Source organism: Sabethes cyaneus, chromosome 1 (assembly GCF_943734655.1).
Source record: "Sabethes cyaneus chromosome 1, idSabCyanKW18_F2, whole genome shotgun sequence".
NCBI lineage: Eukaryota > Metazoa > Arthropoda > Insecta > Diptera > Culicidae > Sabethes > Sabethes cyaneus.
The window spans coordinates 159,173,524-159,190,075 of NC_071353.1; positions in this window are offsets into that span (position 1 = coordinate 159,173,524).

The window sequence follows — 16,552 nt, forward strand, 5'->3', positions numbered from 1 at the left end:
TATGCCGTTTCAGCAGTATTATTGAAGCCGTCATCAATCGGATAGTTCCTGTTCGTGCACCGCCACGGAATCCAGCGTGGTCGAATGCACGCCTACGCACGCTTAAACGCTTGCGTTCAGCCGCACTACGGAAGTACTGTTGCCATCGCTCTCCGTACTACAAGATTCAGTTCAATATTGCAAGCCACCAATACCGTAGCTACAATCGTTATTTGTACAACCGATATGTGAAGCGCATTCAAGATAATCTTCGTCTGCAACCGAAACAATTCTGGTCATTTGTGAACACAAAGCGCAAGGAAAATGGATTTCCGTCGTCCATGTTTTCAGGGAATTACGTCGTCAACAGTGAACGTGAGAAGTGCGACCTTTTCGCCGAACATTTTAAATTAACGTTCAACGACTCCATCGCTTCTCGCGCACAAATTGAGGAAGCCAGCAACGTAGCACCACGTGACGCTTTCCCATTCGAGCTACCCCATATTAATACTGATACCGTTATGGCTGCATTGGGTAAACTGAAGACCTCGTACGCAGTTGGACCGGATGGCATCCCTTCTGCGGTATTGAAGCGATGCGGTTCTGCACTTAGTTCTCCTATCGCCAAGCTTTTGAATATGTCGATACAGCAATGCAAATTCCCTGACCGATGGAAATCTTCTTATCTTTTTCTAATATATAAAAAAGGCGATAAACGTGACATAACTAATTATCGCGGGATCACGTCCTTGTGCGCTTGCTCAAAACTTTTCGAGATAATTGTTAATGACGCTATGTTTGCTTGTTGTAAATTCTACATTGATGCTGAGCAGCATGGATTTTTTCCAAAAAGATCGGTAACCACAAATTTGATGCAGTTTGTTTCCCGCTGTATGCAAAGCTTGGACTCTAGCCTGCAAACTGATGCTATCTATCTAGACCTGAAAGCTGCTTTTGACCGTGTAGACCACGGAATACTGCTAGGGAAAATGGAGCGACTGGGTGTATCTACGGACGCCATCTGCTGGTTTAGATCTTACTTAACGAAGCGAAATTTATGTGTCAAAGTAGGATCTACTGTTTCCAACTGCTTCTCCAATCGATCTGGAGTTCCACAAGGCAGCAACCTGGGCCCGCTTCTTTTCTCGATTTTCATAAACGATGTCGCGCTTTTGCTTCCGCAGGACTGTCGGTTGTTTTATGCTGACGATACAAAAATCTTTAGAGTCATCACGTGCCAAAGCGACTGCGTGGAACTACAGGAATACCTGAACTCTTTTGTGAGCTGGTGTGCAACAAACTGTCTAACTTTAAGTATAGACAAGTGCAACATAATTTTGTTTCACTGGAAGCGTGCGCCAATCGAACATAACTACACTATTTCGGGCCACTGTCTCCACCGTGCGCAATGTGTCAAAGACCTGGGAGTGCTGCTAGATAACGAGTTAACATTCAGGAGCCACTATGAAAGTATCATCTCAAGAGCTAACCGCCAGCTAGGATTTATTTTCAAAATTGCTGATGAGTTTCGTGATTCTCTCTGCCTTAAATCGCTCTATTGCTCTCTTGTGAGATCGATCCTAGAAACTAATTCTGTTGTTTGGTGCCCATTTCACGCTAACTGGTGCAACAGAATAGAAACGGTGCAGAAGAAATTTATCCGCTACGCGCTTCGCCATTTGCCTTGGAGTGACCCGCTGAACTTGCCATCATACGAAGATAGCTGCCGACTTCTTGGTATTCAGCCTTTGGAGTTGAGACGACGAATTGCCCAAGCTGTCTTCGCTGCGAAGCTTCTATCCAACCACGTAGACTGTCCTTCGCTACTGGAGCAGTTGAACATATATGCTCCTGTTAGGCAGTTACGTTAAAGGAATTTTCTGTACCTAGAGCCGCGGAACCGCCAATTTGGCGCTCATGAACCTGTCAGAATTATGTGCCAACGTTTCAATGAAGTGTTTGAGTTATTTGACTTCAATGTTCCAGTTCATGTCTTTCGAGAGCTACTAGTCAATGTTTTCAATAGAAGCCAGAATTATTTTATTCATTAACACAAACAGTCAGATGGATTTTGAAAACTGAAAAGAAAGAATCTGTTTCTGGCGAAAGCAATTCTGTCTGGTGCAGTCTCTTCTGTACACAAATATGGTGCGATTTGCTTTCATAATATTTTATATATCGCGAAAATAGTTTTCATAAATATGTTTGCTCATATTTTCATTCATTCATTCCGGTATCCATAATTTGATTTAAAATGTTTATGTTTCTGCTAAAGCAAATAAACATGATAAAATAACATCCGCTCACTACAACGTTACAAAACCATGTTATGATTTGTGCTGGGTTTAGCTAGTAGGGCGCAGGGTTTCTCCTTTGTTAACGAAATTTGTGTATCTAAATAAGTGCTGATGGTATCAGTATCCTATTAAATCCGATACTATCACGGTGCTGCGCCACCGGTTTGGTTCGCAATTCAGCTTAGCCATCGTTTCCGGTTGCGTTGGCAGTTACGAAATTCCGTGTAAACCGAAACAGGTGCAACTGCAAATATGTAGAGTGTGTACGCTCGAATAAATCAACAACGAATTTTTGTTTACTTTTCTATCGTCTGTTATCGGTTGGTGCTATGGCGGAAGACATGGAAATCTGAATTCGTCGAACCTTCTTTGATATGGAAGTTATATTTACAAGAGGATTCTCACACTTTTCTATTTGTTATCAAGCCGTTTAGCTGCAGCCTTACGAAATAATATTTTCTTGGATTAGACTCGTCAGTTCACAAGACTGACACACAAGTGTGTGATTCCTTAATATTCGTATCTGTAGGCAAGCATTTCAGAAAGGCAGTCATGTTGCGATACTTCAAATGGATGATACACTAGAAATTCACTGAAATAATGATGGCTTTGAGCGGATGGAAAATTTCTTCGAACTCATTATTTGAAAGTTTGTTAGTTATCGAAAGTTCCATCCCCAGCAGACACGAATTAAAGGAGAAATTTGTACATTATTGAAAATCGATTCGTCCCGTTCTGAAAATGTTCGATTCAATATACCAGCCAGCGTAAACATTCCGAATGCCTGGAAGGAATTTAGTCGTTCAATCAAAGCCGCTTCAGTAAAAAAAATACCGATCAAATGAAAATATTTTCACTACGGAAACATATTTCAATTATCCTTTGGGTCAAAAGCATGCATTTTGTTTCGGATGTTTCGTCAGTTCGAGTGAGTGACTGACTGATTGGATGTTGCAGGCGGCGCCGGTTCTGGCTCTGGCTTGGCTGTAGGTGAAAACGTTATTTTTCCAGTGTCGTACAGCGCGAATCCGCGGATATGTTGTTGAATGCTGACTGACGCGTGCGGTTTTTGTCGATCTTTTATGTTTATGGACGGTTGGAAAAATACCGAACACCACCACCGGAAACCGGTCCCGTTGTGGTGCTGTTTGCACGTTTTCCATTCTGTTCGGTTCGATGCGCCACTTCAAAGCCGCTTTTCCCGCCAATCGAGCTTATGCGGGGAAAGCCGAGTTGTTAGAAGTCATGTTAGCGAACGACCAAGCGCCTCCATTATAAGCAGATTCGGTTGTGTGAACTTAAACAGTGCATCATGCAAATCCAAGTAATCGATGACCAATTTAAATAATTGAAACACATCCCGGTAATACCCCGATAAAGGAAAGCGAAAATCCACTCTCGCTGGTCGCTTGCTGAGCCGAGTTGTTGACTATTAATTGCTTGCAAATACCTCTTCGGGTTTAATTAAATGTCTCTCCATTTCGGTCCATCCGTTTTCCGTGCCGATCTGCCACCAGCCACCAGCAGTTCCAGCAGGTCAGCAGGCAGAGGCTGATGATGGTGATTATTATGGTCACCAGCAGCAGTGTGTTGTTTGGTGGCGTTGTCTTTTTGCAGCATGCGAAAGCTTCGGACTTTGCTACGTTGCCATTAAGACTTGATTGATGTTGCGACACTTCCATGTTGAATATTAAACACTACTACTCGAAGTGGCAACAAGTGGGGCTGTTTTAAGAGATGGTTTCCTAAGCAGGATGCACAACTGGTAGGAAGCAACAGTCTACTTAGTATAACTGCTAACGAATTAGTTTTTATGTGGTTATGTAAAGACCTGTTGTAAGTGTTTTACTACTAATTTTTTATCAATTTTTTTTAAAGCATTCTTCTTCTTCTTCTTCTTTAGCATAGAGCCGTGGTGACTCGTGCTGTTTCAATCACTCGTCTCCATTCAACTCAGTCTTGGGCCCCTCGTCGCCAATTTCCTAGTCGTCTAAGAAGTCGCAAATCGCTTTCGACCTGGTCGAGCCATCGAGCACGTTGGGCCCCCTGTTCCTGGTGCCGGTGGGGTTGTGGAAGCGGACTATTTTCGTCGCACTGTGGTCCGGCATCCTTGCGACGTGTCCGGCCCACCGTAGCCTGCTAACTTTCGCTAGATGTACGATGGGAGTCTCCCCAAGCAGTGCCTGCAGCTCGTGATTCATACGCCTGCGCCACTCTCCGCTTTCAGTTTGTACTTCACCAAATATTTTTGAAAGCATAACATCATTTTTTTTCTTAAATTTATTTTTACTGAAAGTTTAAATGTGAAAACCAAATCTATTCTTGCTTTTCATATTGACGTTATAATCTCCCTTACAAAAACCTACGAGAATAAAAACAAAAATGAAAGAAAATATGTTTGCCGATTTTCAGAGATTCCATTTTTCGAGTTTCGAAAAATTTAACGTAGGGAATGTTGCTGCTTCGTCGTAATTGCCTATTCCCGTCCTATCCAACACAAATTATTATAAATACCAGCATTTTTATGACACACAATGCAAAGCTAGTTATTCCCTAATATTTTTGTTTGTTGTCTATCATAGGCAATCAATCAAAGTGAGCTGAGATCTATTTAAATGCTGACCAAACTCGTGACTTTAGTCATGACCTTGAAATGCGGTCAGGCATATATTAATATTTATTTTGAAACGATGATTCTACAATTGATGAAGGGACGGTAAGGGAAAGTAATGAAGAAGGATTTTTTCGGGAATGAAGGGGAAGGGTGGAAAGGAAGGGGGGGGGGTAACAGGTAGCTATGGTTAACAAGTTGTCGTTGTGACTCCTATCTTTTGTCCAATGCTGGAAGGTGCATGGGTCGAACCAAGCTGTAATCAGAGATTATAACCGGATTTGAACCCACAACACCTGCCAGGGCGTGTCGCTCACTGGTACCCGTGTACCTTTGAACCACAGAGGCGCTGGACTCCAGTCCAGTATATAAGAACGCCAGCTAGTCGGGCTAGGGCTAGGGCTAGGGCTAGGGCTAGGGCTAGGGTTAGGGCTAGAATTTTTTTTAAGAAGTACAGGTTGGACTCGATTATCCGGGTAAAAAGGGTAGGTTTTTTGAAATGTGTTCATGTTCAAAACGTGTTTAACATTATAAAAAAAATTTTCACCCGGATAATCGAGTCCGACCTGTAGTTCTTAACTTCCAAAAATAAATGTACGGTATCGAAGAACGCTCTATTCAAAATCTCTTAGAAGCGCAAAAAATTAAAACTTTTAATCCTTTATCGCTTCAGGTACAGCTTTTAAAATAAAATCCTCTTTGAGCTTGCATCATCCCTGCAAAACATCTAAACACCTCAACTAAACTTCTCAATTTAACTCTTCTATCAAAGAGGACGGTTTTATCTCGACGACAAACAGATAAACCACAGCTGCGCTAATTCCGATAATCTCACATCCGACTACAAGCGACAAGCCGAATACCGGCGCTATTCACCACCGGGCGGATTGCGGTGATTCGGCGAGCGGAGATTGCCAGCTCCGGGGGAGGGCTTCCATCCCATTCCGCCCACTCCCCGTTCCCGGTTCACTCCATCTGCTATAGAAAATAATCTTTCATCGTGCAATTTTGCACCGATCCGATCGGACCCTTCTCAAGCCATCTCATGCCCCATCAAAGGAAACACGATGTTTGGTTTATCTAGTCCTTTTTGTTCCCCCAGTCCAGTCCGATCCGGTCCGGTATCCCAGTATCCGGTTGAACCGTTCTTAATGCACACCTTTTCGCCGTTTTATGTTTTTGCGGCCGGAACCGGTACTCAATGGGATCAATAGCATCAGCCAGCCAGCCAGGGGTCTCTTCTTCATCTGCAGTTTTCTCGCTCGAAAGGGTCGGAATGAGTCCGACGACGACGACGACCGACCGACGGTTCGCTATTATTGATCAATTTGGCCAATAACAACCGGTGATTCCTTTCGTTTCGTTTGCCTAGCACTAGGTCTGGGGGGAAATCCATTGGTTCGAGGTTATTATTTTTGACAGGATGAATTTCCACATAAATTGGTCGACCAACTGGCCGGTAATGAATGGCACGGCAATGGGTGTTTTTTCTTTTTCAGATCTTGGGTAAACATCAGCCGTAATCGATTTCATTCGGGAAGATGTTGGGCTTATTAACTTCCCCACAGAAAGGTAAATCACTATGTTTTATCGGTTGTTTTAATGCCTCTGACAGGGCAGCAGTGCTAAAGTTGTGTCATTTGTATCGGAGCGAAGTAGCGTTGTTGGCGAGAACATCATCCGGTTTTTATTTACTTTCGAAAGCCACAAACCTGCAGGGCCCCTGTTTCGTCGTGCAAACATTTACCAAAAGCGACACAAAGATACACATTCCGAGAAAGGGTTTATCTAACTGTGGAAACTATCGCATCCTAAGGCATTGCCAGTGCCAGTGCTGGCAAGTGTCATCCGAAAGTTTTCTAATTTAGATGGACCCCGGAATGTTGGCGAAACCGAAAGACTTCCGTCCTCGCTGCAGATGTTTCCAACGGCTTTAATGAAAACCAGCCGGGTTTGGTTTCTGGCGGTATCTAGCAGAGTTTTGTATACTTTTCTTCGTTCCGCACAATATCTCAATTAATTTTCGCTCCCACAAAAAGTTTCCATTCGAATAGAGTTCTGTTCTTAAATTGCTTATGCATCTGTTAATTAGTTCAGTTCAAAGCCATCGATTGTAGCACAGAACCTTGCGTTCCACTCGAAGCCTGAACTCAGCATATGCCCGATTATTCGACGATAAAAGCAAATCTACTTTACAATCGCAAAACCTCAAGCTCATTTCAGAACTATTAATTCCATCTGGTTTCAAACTTTGAAGTCCCCACAGAGAAACGCCTCCTCAATCGCTTTTTAATGCCCTCCCTGGTTCTTTCTCTCTCTCTCTCATAATCCGACTCGAAGCGGCTCAAAGACTTTCGCGCGCCTCTTTGGGGAAAATGTTTGCCGATAGCTTCCCGGACCACAAAGGGTACCTCTGAACCGGTGCGGTGTGGGGAAAGAAGTAAGTTCCTAATTATACCTACACTCTCAAGCAGCAGCAGCAGCACCTATCCTGGAAGCTGCGAAGCTCTCACACTGTCTCCGATCGTTATAGAACATGAGGAAAAGTGCGAAAAGCTCGCACCGGGAACATGTAATGAAAGGATTATTCACTTTCGCCGGAGAAGACCTCCTAACGAAGCCCGACGAGGATTTGCGTTGGGCCTTGTGCGAACCGGCGAGCGATGCCCGCGGCACGGGACGAGGCGAACCGGAGAGCGCAGCGTCGCCGTTCTAAATTATGGGTATGAGTTTCACTTGATTATCGTGTAGGGGTGCAAAATAATGGATGCTGCATACCTCTACAGCTCTAGTTAGATGTAAAGAGTGCTGAAAAGTTTTTGCTGCCAAGCCAAGTCTTTCGGGACGCATGCTGGAAACTGTCGATGAGTGAGAGAGAGAGAGAGAGCGAGAAACAGGTGGTGAAAGAAATGGGACGCACTTTCTGTATGGTCTTTGTGGAAAATAAAAAGAGCCGCCGTATTATAGTAATTTAAACAAACTTAAGCACTTGAATTGACTCCGTTGCTGCGGCTTTGAATGTGTAAATAACGTCAGGAAATTGACGGTTTTTGAAATGAAAAGATGGAAATCATGGACTAAAGATAGTAATTAAACTGGTTTCGTTGCTGTTGGGAAAATTACAAAAGTTATAAAACTGAACAGGATTGAATATTAAATTCTAGGTTAGAATAATAATAAAAGAAATAATAACATGTTTGACACATATTCGAGCCATTTTAACACATTTTTGATATTTCTTAAATTGTACCCAAACTTTTGACTTAGTTTTGCCACTTTTCAAAATCCTAGTGCATTTATAACTTTTTGTTTTGATTCGCTTTCAGTGGGTTTTACGAACCTTAAGCTGAAAACTGCACGAACTTATACATAACGCATAGCGCACTAGATCACTGCGTGTGTGATTGCAGCATCAAAATGTATTTTCCGGAACAACTCACGGACAGTCACCTTTGCTACGGCGCGCCCAACATTTAGACTTATTTTCGCTTTTTAATTCATTCTATTAACGTAATAATTGTGATATTGGTAAGTAAAACGGTAATTTTTTCCATTATTCCATTGGACCGATGCGATCTCAATCAATTTTGGTGGCCAATATATTACGAAACATCTTTACAAAATTTGATTTGCTGCTTTTGAGCCGTTTTTACATTATTGACATTTGAAAAATGCCTATAGCTACAGAACCGAAGGAGATAGCGACTTGATTCCTTCAAACAAAATGTGCGTATTTATTGGATGTGAAAGTGCTCAGAAGGCAAGATTTGTGAGAAATAAACACGAAAGGAGATATTGAGAAAACTGATTTTTTAGGTCCACCCCGTCCAAAAAACTTCAAATCTTCGGCTTAAGGTTTGCAGGTTTGTGCAAGCAAAATTGGCAGTGAACCCTAAATTTATGAAAAACATTGTTGCTGCTGTAATTATTTGCTATACGTGTCAAACCGTGTTTATCGCACACGGTGAGCTAGTGTGCTATGCGTAATGTGTATATAGATAGTCGTTTCTCGTTTAACTACGAATTGTGGAATGGTACAAGAACTTTAAATTTGTAGATAAAAGTAATCAACTTTATCATGATTTTCACGTAGGACTACGTCTTTATTTACTATACTGGGAATGAGTTGCATTTTGTGAAAAGGAAAATAAAAGTGTAACGTTTGAATGAAAGATTTCAAATGCTAATAACTACTAAACTACTGAGCAAAACTGAACAATTTATGTGTCGTTAGATGGATAAAATGACCAGCAATTTTCAGGGGGGGAGAGAGCAACAATTTTGAGGAGGCCGTAAGAGGGGGGGGGTTCCTATACAAATGAAACACAAATTTCCTCAAAACTCGAGACGTAATCAAGCAAATGGAACCAATTTTGGCATGTGGGGTTTTTGGGAGGCATGAATTTATTTTATGATGATTTGAGACCCCCCGCCCCTGTGGAGGGAGGATAAGGACTCTGATACAAATAAAACAGAAATTTTTGCGTTTGTGCCATATTTTCTGCTATGTAACAAGCGGTAAGCTGTGAAAGTAAACTAGTAAAACTTTCTCGGAGCAACAGACAATGAATACGCCGTTAACTTACGTGCCAGCTGCCATTCATGTCAAAAGAGAAGGACATTCGAATGGCACTTCATATTTGCGATGAATGTGCATTGGCTTTAATGTTGTTTGTAACCAATGGCACTTTTAAAGGCCACAAGCAAGTTAAAGTAAGATTATTGAAAAATGTCAAGCTACGCATAATCTTATTTAATACAATAATCTGTGGGCTGATCATTCATTAGGCAGCTATAGCACATTTATCCAACACAGATACCAAATTCGCCTAGGTTTAATCGTCTCACAGTAAAGAATTTGGAATCTGTTGGGACAACGAACTTGTGTTATTTTTTCTGGCACACTTCCCTAATACAGACATCAAATTGGCCTAGGTTTAATCGCATTCCTAAGAAATTCGTTGGCACGAGAGGGCTTTGTCACTCTTTCTGGCGCACTTCCCAAGCAAGGACGCGGTGTTAAGAAATCTTGTTGAAATGAGAAAACTTGTTCACTTGTTTTGGCTTACTTCCCAAGCACAGATATCAAATTGGTATTCAGATCATCGTAAAGAATCTTCCAACCAATCACGAAGCGAGAAGTCTGGTAAAACATTGGTTCATTATTTTCAATTTTTCAATAGTTCAACATCAAGAATCCATACTTTTCTTCATTTGGGCCTATTCTTAGAATATTTTCCAATCGATTGGTGTAAGAATATTGAAAATCGTTCGGGAAAGCACCAAGCTATTAGCGTTCAAAACCTGACCACTTTTTGAGAAAGATTTTTTGGAATTACCTCCTATACCAACTACCTTCCTGAAAGACGTAATCCTACGTCAAAATCGGCACGTCAAGTTTACGGGAATATATAGGTTATTCTCATCCACCACACTTTTCATGTAACATTCACGTGAATTATTGATAACTCGCACTCATACTAACCAGTTTACGTGTGATTCCGGTAAATTTCATGAAATTTTCCATTAACTAGTACATAAAGCTTACGTAAGTTGCTGTACAGCAGTTTACATGATTTTTCACGTGGATGCGACGTGTCGATTTTTTGGAGTGTACTATAACTAATTTAAGGTGACAAGCGGAATGTCGAGCACTATTGCAGCACCGAGCAGCACCGGGGAATTACTTCTCTATGCGCTTGTTCGAAAATCCTAGAGGCAATTGTTTACAGCCATCTTTGATTTCACGTTAAAAATTACATTTCTACCTCGCAGCATGGATTTTTTCCTGGAAGATCAGTTCCGACTAACTTGCTAGAGTTTACTTCTCTATGCTTGCGTACAATGGACCAAGATACTATTTATACTGACTTAAAGGCCGCAATTGATCGCGTCGATCATGGAATTCTACTGGCTAAGCTCCGGGTAAGCTGGGTACCTCAGCTGGCCTAACTGCGCGGCTTAATTCTTATTTACGAGACCGCAGAATGGCTGTTAAATTGAGAGCGTCTCGATCATGTTGGTTTCGAAACAACTCTGGAGTACCTCATGGTAGCACTCCAGGACCTCTATTGTTCTCTTTGTTCATCAACGACCTATCGGGATTATTGCCGTCTGGCACAAGATTGCTCTATGCAGATGATTCCCAAATCTACGCGGTTATTCGTAATACAGATGATTGTATGAAGCTTCAAAGATTGATAAACCGGCTTGTTGAATGGTGCAAATGCAATTATATGACTGTGAGCACGAGGCTCCGTAGCCACAAGGTTATCGAGTCTGCTTTGACAAGCGAGTGGTCGTGGGTTCGAATCTTAGTAGAATCAAGCCATTCGATATCAAGTGACTTTAGCATGGGTTTATTCTTAGGCCCCTCCATTTACCCTTCCTTCATGCTGAATTCTATATTTACCCTCTGAAGCCTCTTGACAGTGCAAATGTCCCTCCTATAGTTAAGTGTGTACTGGTCAGAGGTACGAATGAGTCCTCGCCAGGGACGGCTATAATATGGGACAGTACTGGCAACGAGGAATAAAAGTGGGTAAAGTAGATCAAGCTTTGAAGGAAGGGTAAGCCCCAATATACATAAGCACGCATAAAATTCAATAAAGCATATCGCTCGTTCAATAGCGATTATAGCAAAAAGAAATGCAGTGCAGGTCATACAGCAAACACCCTGGCGATATCACAATACATCAACTACACTGGTCGCAGTGATGAGTCCATACATGGAAAAAAATGACTGTAAGCATCCCAAAGCGTGCTGTAATCAGTTTCTCCCGTAAGAAGCACACGTTGATATATAATTACTGCATTGATGATCAAATACTGCAACGTAGTGATAGGGCTACTGATCTCGGAGTTGTGTTAGATGAGCAACTAACGTTTAGACAACATTATGACATGATCATCAACAAAGCTAATCGACAACTGGGCAGGCTTCTGTCATGCTCTGTAAAATATCTCAATTCTCGGTGTTTTACTGGCAAAGCACAAAAGACGAATCGATTTGCTCTCTCTCAGTCGAATGTTACCTTCTCCGACGTGACGAGTTTTGATTTGCTTTTGCTGTGCTTTGTCGCTTTGCTATGCTGGCGAGTGAGCATCAGTTTGGTTTCATCTTTCTTTTTCTGCCGGAGCGCTACGGAATGCAGGCTCTCAAGGTCACGGAGCAAATAGTTCCCGTTCATTTAATTGTGTATCGCATATTCTCTTTGCAACACGGAGCGAATAGTCTCTAGTGTGCGAAGAAAATATTAGCTCTGCTTGTCGTTGTGCTCCTTCTGCGCAAGACGAGTGGACGTAAGACAAAACAGTATTCAGGCATCGTTCGGAGGGAGAGGAAACGGTTGAAAAGGAAACGAAGGCAACTTGATCGTTGTAAGAAGCAGATTGCTCTGCCTCTGTATGCATAAGATGAGCAAAATGAAGCCTGCAACTGGGAATGATATCGAAGACTGGTAAAGAGTTTCATGAGCCCGGTCCTTTACGCTCTTTGTACTGCTCACTGGTACGCCTGATTCTAGAAACCAGCTGCGCAGTCTGGGATCCCCAGCTGTCAAATTTGGTCTCTTCGCATCGAAAAGATACAAAAACGTTTCGTTCGAAGGATATGCCATATGCTACCATGGAGAAATCCTGATAATCTGCCATCATATGAGAATCTGTGTTTGCTGATTGGCATAACTCCGCATAACGGCATAACGGCGGAAAGATATCGTCGCTAATACAGCACAAAAGATTTTGGAGGGAATATACGACAGTCCCGCTATACTATCTTCGCTCCTGCTGCACTGTCCACGGCGTCCTCAACGACATTAACAACTGCTACGTGTAGGGTTCCCGGAGTCCCCCAAACATGTCCAGAAATGACCTGGCCCAAGATAGCAGACTTGACTTCCATTGATCTATTATTGAATTCTAGTGTGATTTAAGGTGTCACACGATAAGTTTTTGTTCATGGACGAAACTTTCCACTTGTCTGGGTTGTCCCGGAAGTCCCCGGAACTTGTCCAGATATAACCAAAGTGGCGTTAGGTAGTTGGTCTGACTTTGATTGATCTAGTTTTTAAATTCTGGCGTAATTTGAGGTGTCGTATGATAAGTCATTGTTCATGTTCGATACTGACCATTTCCCACAGCGATAACTTAATCCGGAACTTAATTCCGGTTAGTCTCAATACAGCGTAAAATGGTCGCCAATGGGCATATGTTGCATAAAAATCAATACTGACCGCGATTTACGTTTATTTTGAAAGTGTCAATGGAGATTTTTATTTACGTTATATGAGCATTCTGCCTTTAAAACTTCAAGAGGCCGTAACTCAAAAATTCGTCGATCGATTTTTTTTTAAATTGGCTCAGAGGTGTAGGATAGCAATACAACATTTTGAACACCGTGTTGTCATACTTCATTAAAACTTTCATTCGAATGGAATTAATAAACAAAATAAATAAATAAATAAATTACCAGAACCGAAAACTAAAACTGTTTAATAACTCTGTAATGATGCAGATTTGACCAAATGCGTAGAAGGATTTTTCCGTCAAATGTGGTTCTCTATTACCCTCTGAATTAATGTATTTGGTAAGATAATTAGTAATTTGGTAAGATGTGCAGTAATAGACATCAGCAAGCTTGCACGATTAGAAAGAATTTTGCGTGTAGTGGCAGCGGCCAAAAAGTTGGAGAAATGAAAACAGAAATTAGGAAAGCGGAATGATCTTCGTGTCAGACATCATAATCTACAGCGGTTTTGGATGCGGTCCAGCGATGCTCGGACAAACTTTAAAGCCGAATGTTCCATGTCAAAAGCAAATAAGAGTATGTAGCAGCTTTTAAATTGACGATAGAACATTATTTTCTTTAAAGATGTTCTATACTATAGGTTAGGATAGGATACTATCAAACAAAGTGGGACAAGGCGTTGTGTATCTTTCCTTTTTACTCAAACTGGGGGATCCGCGGATCGATACAAGCTATAATTGGAACCAATTATAACCAGTCCAAGTAGCAACAAAGTTTTTACCAGCAGACCCCAATGGCGAACGAGACGGAGTACTGCCAGCGGGCGCTATAATCCTTGCTTACTTAAAAAATGCACCAAAGGTAAAGGTTCGGTAAAATTTTTTATGATACCAAATGTTAGTAAAGATCCGTAAACGTCGATATGCACCACCGAAATTTTCACCAAACGCATGGCTGTCTAAACCTCGGCAAATTTTGCCGAGTTTTTTAAGTGTGTGGAAATCATCGCTTCACTGAGTTACATATTGTTAAACTTCTATCATCGAAAGTACGGCCATGCTAACGAACGAAACCACCATAGTCAATGAAGGGCGCCAGAAATTCCACAACGACGGGGCTTTACACAAGAAATTTTTCCCGCCAGTAGTACAAACTATGCAGGGTTTAGCCGTAAACTATAGGATGAAGTCAATAGAATTCATACTGAATTGCGAAGAATGTTCGCAGTTGCTCAATTACTCCTTTTAATCTTCCTGCTGCTCCCCATACGGGAAGCAGTTGGGAGAGAATAGTTCATGCCGACAAATCAGTGCTGGTATTATATCCCTGTACAGCGGAAACTGGATGACCAATCGTTTCTTTAGGTGTTGACAAGAGTTGAAAGCATGCTCATTTCCACATCATTGACGTTCATGCCACTGGAAACGACGGACTAGGATTAATCTATTGTCTAGTCTTAAGGTCACTCAATTCAGGTGATGCGCGATAATAGGAGGGATTTCCAACGGACACCGCAATGGCACTGGAATATTTAACTCCGAACGAAGGAACTCCGAAACGCATCTATTCCAACAGGGTCCTTTGCTTCGAACAAACTTCGCGGAATATTATAAGAAAATATGTATACACAATCAGTCTGAAATCCACCATTAACACTCATTCACGCTTTGTTATCTTCCATCGAATTCAAGCAAAAATAAAGAAAGCGCAGATTTTACCGTAATTACATTGTTTTGATTACAACGGTCCAAGGCTAATCTCGGCCACTATTCATTCAAGCTAATTTCCCGCGAAATCTTTTTCAGCTAAACAGTCCCCTTCACTTTGCGGGCAGTTAGTTTTGATTGCACGGACTTGTTTGTTTCCGCGGAATGGCATTCCGCGAAAAATTGTCATCCTACTCCGCCTGAAAATGGCACTTAACACCCGCGCTGCTGCTGTCATTTATTTTTATAGACTCATTCGTGAGTTCGCGACCAACGTCGTCATCTTCGTCGTCATCGTCGTCGTCACTATTATGATTATCATCGTCGTGTCGTGCAAATTGAGATGATCCTAAAACGGGGATTGAACTGCGGTGTCTAGTTCTATGAGCTCACTCCTTCCATAGAGTTTCAGTTTCCACTTCGAAGAGTGGGTGGGTCCGGTGGGGCTGCCAAAGTTTGTCCACCCGACCTGTTCTTCCTCCTCCTTCAAAAGTACCAGTGTGAACATGGGCAGGAAATGGTCGTTATGGATTCATGCATTGGAATTTGGTTTAATTCGAAAACTTTCCTAGATTATGGCTTGATTTTGTACCACAACTTAAACTTAAGCAAACTATCGTTTCGTGTAGTTGGAGAGAAGTGGAAACGATGACATAATTCAGCTCAGTGTGAGTCTCACAGAGTTCGTACCGATTTCGGTTTCGAAAAGTTTTGTCAATTTGTGTCACGTCCGTTGATTAGCTTATTCGTTTGGATTTGGAGTGCTCCAAATTGGAGTGGAAATTTTGTCGCTGACGCCAGGTAGGTGCGGGCGGTAGCTTTGGGCATCGTCCATTTACGAGATATGACCAAACAACCAAACTGCACGCAATCCCTTCAGCGTTAGTTGTTCCGACTGTTGTGACAGTCTGCTGAGGGGGGGACGAAAACATCTGCGTTCCGTTCGACAACCGTACCCGAAAATTGACACGCTTCCAACAAAAGCTGCGATTTATTACCGAAAATTTCGGGATTGCAACCACCAGATGGAACAACGCCGAATAATTACGGCAAAATGTTGATTACTCGCTTCCGACACATTTTCGCCACGTTACGCAAAAATGGTTTAAATTCTCCCTTCAGCGTAATTATTATACCATGCCAGCCAGCTTACGAGCATAGTTTTGTTCCGCCACCGCCCGCCGCTGTTGTCAGGCTGGCTTAGCGCGTTTTTGTTGGCTGCCACTTGTTAGGTAGCATCAACCGAGCTGGGAAAGGGAACAACATTCATGTTCCGATCATTTTGAAGAGTCTGGTAAACTTTCATCGTCCCGCGCCACTCACACTCACTCTGTTGTCAGTTGTCGTCGGTGATGTGTCGCCGTCGTCGTTGACTAGGACGACTAGGGACGGGCAGGACCGGCAAAAAGCAACCAACCACTACTGGCGTGAGAGTGAGTGAGCAGCGGAGCATGTACTAGTAATCCGGAAGATTTGCTCCACTAGCTGCCATGGATGCTGGGATGCTTCGGTCTTCGGTCGAGCCGGTGTCATCGGTGAAGAGTGCGAGGGGGAAGTTTTCACACCATCTCACATCGTAGTACGGGAATATTGCTGGTTGGTTCGCGTACTACTACCGTGTCCTGTAGATGCCAGCTATTTGCATAAGTTTTTCATAAACCAACAGTGGCAAAGCGTGCGTTTCCGTGTTTTATGGTAGTTTATCTTTATT